The sequence below is a fragment of the Pteropus vampyrus genome, unplaced genomic scaffold (genome assembly GCF_000151845.1).
Source record: "Pteropus vampyrus isolate Shadow unplaced genomic scaffold, Pvam_2.0 Scaffold183, whole genome shotgun sequence".
In the NCBI taxonomy this organism is placed as follows: domain Eukaryota; kingdom Metazoa; phylum Chordata; class Mammalia; order Chiroptera; family Pteropodidae; genus Pteropus; species Pteropus vampyrus.
This window is the reverse complement of record NW_011888964.1, coordinates 507,458-514,495: the sequence shown is the minus strand read 5'-3', so window position 1 is coordinate 514,495 and position 7,038 is coordinate 507,458. Positions and strand designations below refer to the sequence as shown.

The window sequence follows — 7,038 nt, the reverse complement described above, 5'->3', positions numbered from 1 at the left end:
GGTCAATCCTACCCCTGGCGGAGAGTTTGATGGTTAAAGACCACTGCTTGGCTATCCATTAGCTGCCACAAACGAGAATGTCTTTGTGGGGTGTATTCCTGGTTGTTGCTAAAGCACAGTTTTAATATTAAACTTCAGTCTTTTGGCCAAAAAAAAAGGAAATTAAACCGAAAGGGGGAGATTATAAGATAGTGAGGTTTGTGCCACCACCTACTAGAAATTTCAAATGGAAACCACGGCTTTCACAGTGGTTTGAAGAACTGGTTCCAGCGTAAAGCCTGCCGCTACTTTTCTGCCTCTGCCTGTGACAGGAAGCCAGCTGAGCTACGGCAAAATGATCTGGGCACTGTAAGGCTGTCTCGATTAAACTGATGGCTGTACAATGACAAGCATCCAAACGAGGGGAAAAAAATGGCCCGGCCTCGGGGACAGTTTTCATAGCGGAATACTCTGCGTGGTCGCGAACCTGCCCCCAGCTCGGGGTCCTCCTGAACGGGAGCCCTGATAGCATGAGCTGTGACCCTTGCCGGAGGGGGAGGGAGGGGGTGCGTGGGAGTCGACGGAATGATACCAAAGTCACGGAGGTTGCACATTCAGAAAGCGAGTCACAGGAAAGAATCGTACCGCCCTGGCATTTGGAGGAGCCTTAGCAATGCCCTTGGTCAGTCGGTGCCCGCTCCAAGCCTTCAGGTATTTATCTCCTGAGTCATTCATCGATTCGCTCCACAAAAGCACCGGCTCTGCCACTTCCTCATCCTTGAGCGAGTGGCTTAACCTCTCTGCTTGTCCATTTCCTCGTCTATAGAATATGCGCAATAACGGTACCTACTTCCCAGCAGGTACTGGAAGAATTCATACTTGGCACGTGTTCGGGACCGTGCCCTGCAGAGTGCCACTCTGTAAGTGCTTGCTGAGTACATGCCGTGATGGCAGGGATCATTCGAGCTGAGGAAACTTCACTCTCAGCCTCCCTCGAGGTACGGGTCCTCGTTTCGACTCCACCGCATGGTTATCTTGAATTTGCCTGAATACTACAAGTGACAGCAAAACCTGTCCTACGTAGCGGCCTCCGGACATCTCTGCGGTTGGACGTCTCTGTGGATTAGTAACATAAAGCTTCCAACCAGGAAGGCTTCCTGGAGGAGGTGGTAGGGTGGGCCTCTGCAGAGCTGTCTGAATTTAAGTCTGGGAAAGTTGTCTGGACTTACCAGGCTAGGGCATGACCCCTGGCCCCTAGCGACAGGTCCGGTGCACCTAAACTGAATATGACACTTTAGACCTTCCCTGTGTCTTATTTCACTGCTAAGAAGACAGCTCAGACAGAGGCCTGACCGGTGTGACTCCTTAGCCCGTTAACGGTCACAGCCAGGGCAAGAAGCCAGGCCCGCATTTGACGCTGCCGTGGCCAGCTTTCACTGACGGGCTTTCTGCCTGACTTGGGCAGCTCGGAGTGTCCTAGAGGCATGCGTCTGTGTCCTGGGTGCAGGTCTCCTGTCTGACTCGCTGAACCAAGCCCTCCTCAGCAGCCCACTCCCAATGCGTTCACAGCAGCCTCCCAGATCCCCTCCCCACCCCATGCCGGTCTCCTTAGTCCTCCCACTGAGCAATCCGAGTTGGATTTTGTGACTCTGGTGTCTTTCTGTCCTTCCTGAGTGTCTTCCCAGGAAATACCAGGGGCTGGGCATTCTGGATTCATTTAAACTTCTAAACAGGGCTTTGTGGTCATTATCGGGATGGGTGCTTTGACAGTGGAATACACGGAGGCTCATCAGAGTTGGCCGCTTGCCCTAAGGGACCCCAGCTGGGGAGCCGCAGAGCTGGGAGGCTGTTACACACCCTCTGCCACCTCATGGGAGTGTCTCTGGGGCAGCTCGTGGGCCCAGTGCATCTGGTCTACGGCCTGCGTTAACCGGACTGTCGTCCACCTCCATTCCCTTTGTTCCAAGAATCAGATAAGAGGCCAAAAGAACAAAGTCCTCCTTCCATGGGCCGCGTTTCAAAGGGCTGTAAACAGGGCACTTAATGGGGGCACCTGGGTTGCATTCACCACCGACAGACTGTGCATGATGCCCACCGTGTCCGCTGGTCTCGGGGTTCCATGGTCGAGAGAAGGTTTTTTTACTTCTTCCTGCCTTCTTTCTTTCTCCTGATCCACAAAATCTCGTTCATGAGCACATAGTTCTGCCTCCTTAATTGGGCTGCGGTTGCCTAGAAAATAAACACATTTCACAATTCCTCCCAAATCCAAGAAAAGAGCATAGTTTCTGGGCAGGCACAGAGAACTGTGCTCACCAGGGTCGGAGGAGACTGCTCAGCCTCGAGAGGCTAATCCAGCTCACCCGACAGGAAGGCCGAGGGAGCACCCCCTGTCCGGGAGGCCTTGGGGGATGGAGAGGGACAATGATTGCCAGGGCAAGAGCACCCACCTACCGTTGATTAGCTGGGGGATCCAGGCCAAGTGACTTTCATGTCTGAGCCTCAGTTTCCCCTCCTGTGCTCTGGGGATAATACCACCCATCATCCCGGGTAGAAATTGAGACAGGACACAGGAGAGGGTGGAGGAAAGCCCTGGAGAGCAGGTCCTCAAGCTGGAAGATGGGTGAGACCTGCTAACAGGGGCTGTGAGGGCGGAGAGAGCGGATGCCCAGGGCTGGACGCCATGGGGGAACCCGCAGACCGCGTGGGAGGGGCGCCTCCCCAGTCATGTGATCAGAGGAAGGAATAAGAGAGGAAAAGGTCAAGGCCCCAGCTCACCGGGCCCCACAGGACAAGCATCCTTTCAGTAACAAGGTGTGATCAGGTTTTTCTCCTGCTTGCAGAAAGAGATGTATTCAGACTCACATTCTAGGAAAAACAGCCAGCCGCCGTCACACGGGTGGTCCTTGTGGGCGTTACTGGAGCCTTGCTTGGAGTTTTTGCTCCGACGGGAGAAAAACTGGTGACCCCATTTCTCTGGGAGTGGAGAACGGACTGCGCTTGGGGGCTGAGACACTAGAAATTGCGAGCCACTTGGAGATGTCCAGCCTGGTCACTGAGAGAACTGGGGAGCCGCCGATGGGGACAGGGAGCCCGGCCATGGAGGCGCAGACCAGGGAACCACGCTGTCTCTCCAGCTAGGGTGTGAGGAGGAGGGGGCCCCCTCCAGAGCCCAGCCAGGCTGGTCGGGGGAAAGAAAGGCTTGCGTTCAGGACAGTCCTGGCTTTGAATCACACGCTGCCAGTTTCTAACTGCGAGGCCTTGGGCAGCTGACGTTATCTTTAGAGCCTCCATTCCACATCTGTGAAATGGGGTGGGACGGCCACTCCCTGAGGGCAGCCACAAAAATGGAATGAAACCGTGAGCCTGAGGTGCTTAGCGCCGGCCTCGTGCCTACCGTTCCTCGGTAGCCATTGTTAATGAAAATATCTCCCCTGGCAACGCAGCCAGACCTCAGCGTTTAGTCTCCAAATTCTGAAATCCACTCATTTGAAGGACTCTGGAGTGATGAACCCCTAGGGAGGGCGCACCCCAGAGAACTGCTTTCTCAGCCTCACAAGCACACGTGCTTCCTGCCCGAGTTCTGCTCCCTTTCATTTTCAGACCCGCCAGGCTGGCTTCCTCCGCCCCCGGGCTGTGAGCGGGGTGGCACAGCCACATGCCGGAGGGGACCACCCCTGCTGCTCACTCAACTTCCTTCCACCCTCAGCCTCCGCCCTGTCGTCCCTGGTTCCCACGCCCAGAGCTTCTGTCCCTACGCCCTGCTCTGGGCCTTCCGGTGCCCGTACCAGCAGCTGGAGTCACGTCGCCATCAGCTTCTCATCCGCCCTCGCACCTTCCCACTTCTGGGTCACCTGTCCGTTTTTGCGAGCTGCGATCTTGACCTCGTTCTCCGTGATCGTCGTGTTCTAGACAGGAATTCAGACTGAGAGACTACCCACCTGTTCAGATATCGTCCCTCACTGGGCACAGAGTGGGATGGTCCCTTGCTTGTGTGCCCATGCCCCTTCCCACAGACCCCAAGAGTACACTGATGTCGCCGCCAGGGCAGAGCAGAGGGCTGGCACAGTGCAGCAAGGACATGCGGTGACTTGTGTTAGTCCTGCCCGTTAGGAGTTAGTTTATCATTCAGGCCCCACTCTTCACCATGACCTTGAGCGAGTTTCTTAATCTCTCCATTTATACATCTGCAAAATGGTGCGAATAGGAACACACATATCCCAGGATCCTTATGAGGGTTTTGAGTACAAAGGGCTCAGTTTGGCAAAGCGCTTGTAAGTACTTAAAAATGGCGTCTGCTACTATTACTACTCATCCTACCTTATTATTGTTAGTAAAATGATTTCATGTCATTTTTTTTATTCACTTACTTTTCGGTACAACCCTGCAAAGTATTGAAGCAGCAACCATTTCTCTTTGACCAAGGAGTAAACTAACACTCGGAGAAAGGCTGTTTTTGTAAAATCACGCAGCTGGACTTGACAGGCACACCTAGCAGCAGGCCACACTGTCTGTAAATATGACGTGACCACAGGCCTCTGAGAAAAGAGTCCTGTAATTTAAAAGTGCACATATTATTCAGCTAGGCCCCGTGTGAACAGTTATTCAGATGATCATTTTTTGCTTGGAAGGGAAAAGCTATGATTTTTTTTTTTTTGGTGGGGGTGGGGGCAGTCCTAATCTTCCGGGTTCCAGCTAGAGTTGGTGTCTACTGACTCTCCCCGCCTCCAAGCCTCCTGGTTTAATCCCAGCAGCTCTCTGCTGGGGGCCTGGGTTGGTAGCTGGTGGTAGCCAGTTTGATGGGTAGATGTGAAGGGGCTGGATGGGCTGGGGCAGGATGAGAGGAAGTCGGGGTGGCAGTGGGAAGGGCACTGAGCCCCAAGTCAGAGCCCCCGGCCCTGCCCTTCGCCCGTGTGGCCCGGGAGCCCCTCTCTGAGCCTCAGTTTCTCCTTTAAGATCTTGAGGAATCGTGGGGTTTTCCTGGAAATGCGGATTGAATCCGGCATGCCTTCCTGTTGTGACCCGTGGGTATAAACACACTTCACCCATTTTTCAGAGTTTCGGTTTTCTTCGGAATTGAGAGCAGTTGTGGACGGTCAGGGGAAGTGGGAGGAGCGTAGGAGGCACAGCGGGGCAGGGTGTGGGGAGGAGGGCAGCGAAGAGCATCTTAGGAAAGGCTTTCGGGGCCCATGTTCCAAGGCAAGGGACCAGCAGGCAAGACAGTGGAATGTGACCTTCTGTGCACGTTCGGCACCCTAGCGCCCTGTCAGAGGAGCGGAGAACCCAAGGCCGTGGAAAGTGGGTGACGCCTGGGGTACAGTCTCGTTTGTAAGAGCCCTGTGGTTGCTAGGTCACCAGTTGGGGTCGGAGGTGAGTCTTAGGCTCTAATTAAAGGTCACAGGTGACCACAGCTGCCAGGCTGTGGTGTCAGACACCTGAGGTTCAGTTGGGAGCAGGGCCCTGTGTGTAGTTTAATTCACAGATTTCCAGCTTACATCACTGCATAGAACAATTACAATGCGTGTCCCTGTATATGCATATATGCATGTAGGCTTTCATGTTATCATGATTATCGGTCATTTATTTAGTAAGATGTAACATACATAACACTCAGCGACAGGCTCCTGCTGAATCAGCCACATCCCAGTGATACTCAGAGATGCATCTGCTTCTTTATCCATTCACTCATTCATTCATTCAACAGTCATACGCTGTCCAGTGGGGGTTGGGGTGGGGAAATCCAGTGGTAAGAAAAATACTCGCCCCTTCCCACACCCCTCAGGGGCTCAGTTTAGTAAAAGCAACAGATAGTAGGATCGAGAGGGTGCCTGTTACAGAGCAAAGGGACCAGCAAATCGCCTAGTAACTTCTTGCTAAATGAAAGAATAAAAGAAGAATAAACGAATGGAGATAAGCAAATGAGTACAGAAAACTCTAGATCCCCCAGGAGAAGGTCCCTAACCCAGCTTGGAGTGCGGGAGGTGGCGTGTCAGAGGAAATCGTGAATTGTGCCGTTCATCCTCTCATCTGGGAAATACTGACTGACTTTCTCCCCCGTGGCAAGCGGCGTGCTGGCGGGGTCGGCAGAGTGGGGAGGAGGACAGGCTCTCGCCTCACACTGGAGTCATCAGGCGGATGAGCCCAGGGGATGCTGGGGACGTCTGGTGGCCATGCCTAGCCTCGTCTGGGTGGTCAGCAAAGATGTCCCTGGGAAGTGCCATTGACACTGAAATCCAAAGAATGAGTAGAAGGGGATGGTGTGAGCCGGTGATGGGACCGGCGGGGAGGTCTGGGTGATAGTTTACAAGGATCCCCCGGGGCTGCAGCTAAGAGCATTGGAGGAGGTGGCCATGGTGAGCCAGGCTAGGAGCCTGGGACAGTGAGCACCCCCCCGACCCCTACTTCTTCTGAAAAGGAAGTTTCATTCCCACAGCTTCTTTCTCTGCCCCTGGCCACTTTGCACAGTTCCTTGCACACGCCCCGCCATCGTCAGTGAGCTCCAAACAGCATCTGTTTATAGTCAACGCCAGCCGGCTTCGGATAAATCTGGGGTCAGTCTGTCACTGATTCCTGTTAATTTTCCACCTGAAATAGCTCTTGACTCCGTCACTCCTCCATGTGCCCATAGCCCTCCCTGCCTTAGTTCTGGTCCTCACCGTCTCGTGACCGTCACTGACATGGGTTGGCCTTTCCTCCTAACATGCAAGTTCACGGTATTTTATCGTCGCCAGCAGTGCAAGGATTACAATGATTGTTTTCGTTAGCTTTCTCTGCATAACAAACAGCCCCAAACCTTAGTGCCTTAAACAACACACATTTGTTATGTCTCCTCTTTCTGTGGGTTGACTGGGCATTTCTTCCGGTCTGGGCAGCTTGGCTGGGGCTTCACGGACAAGCGTGGGGGCTCAGGTAGATTGGCTGGAATGCCTGGTCCTCTCTCCGTGTCATTTCTCATTCTCCACGGGGCTGGCTCAGACCTGTCGATAATGGTAGCAGAATGATTCATTCCCAGAAGCAAGAGAGAGGAAGTCCTGTATATAAGCCTTTCTTAGCCTTTACTTA

General features: G+C 53.6%; 1 protein-coding gene across 3 annotated transcripts in view; it reads left to right on the top strand.

Annotated features, from left to right (window-relative positions):
* The window catches only part of ST3GAL1 (ST3 beta-galactoside alpha-2,3-sialyltransferase 1), a 60,426-nt gene that overhangs the window by 9,897 nt on the left and 43,491 nt on the right, over positions 1 to 7,038 (top strand). The window contains exon 1 of one of the 3 annotated variants that reach the window (XM_023537229.1): positions 860 to 977. The exons of the other annotated variants lie outside the window; for them this stretch is intronic. The gene's annotated coding sequence lies outside the window, so the exon portion shown is untranslated. Of the gene's footprint in view, positions 1 to 859; positions 978 to 7,038 lie in introns of those variants that run through there. 3 annotated transcript variants of the gene reach the window in all.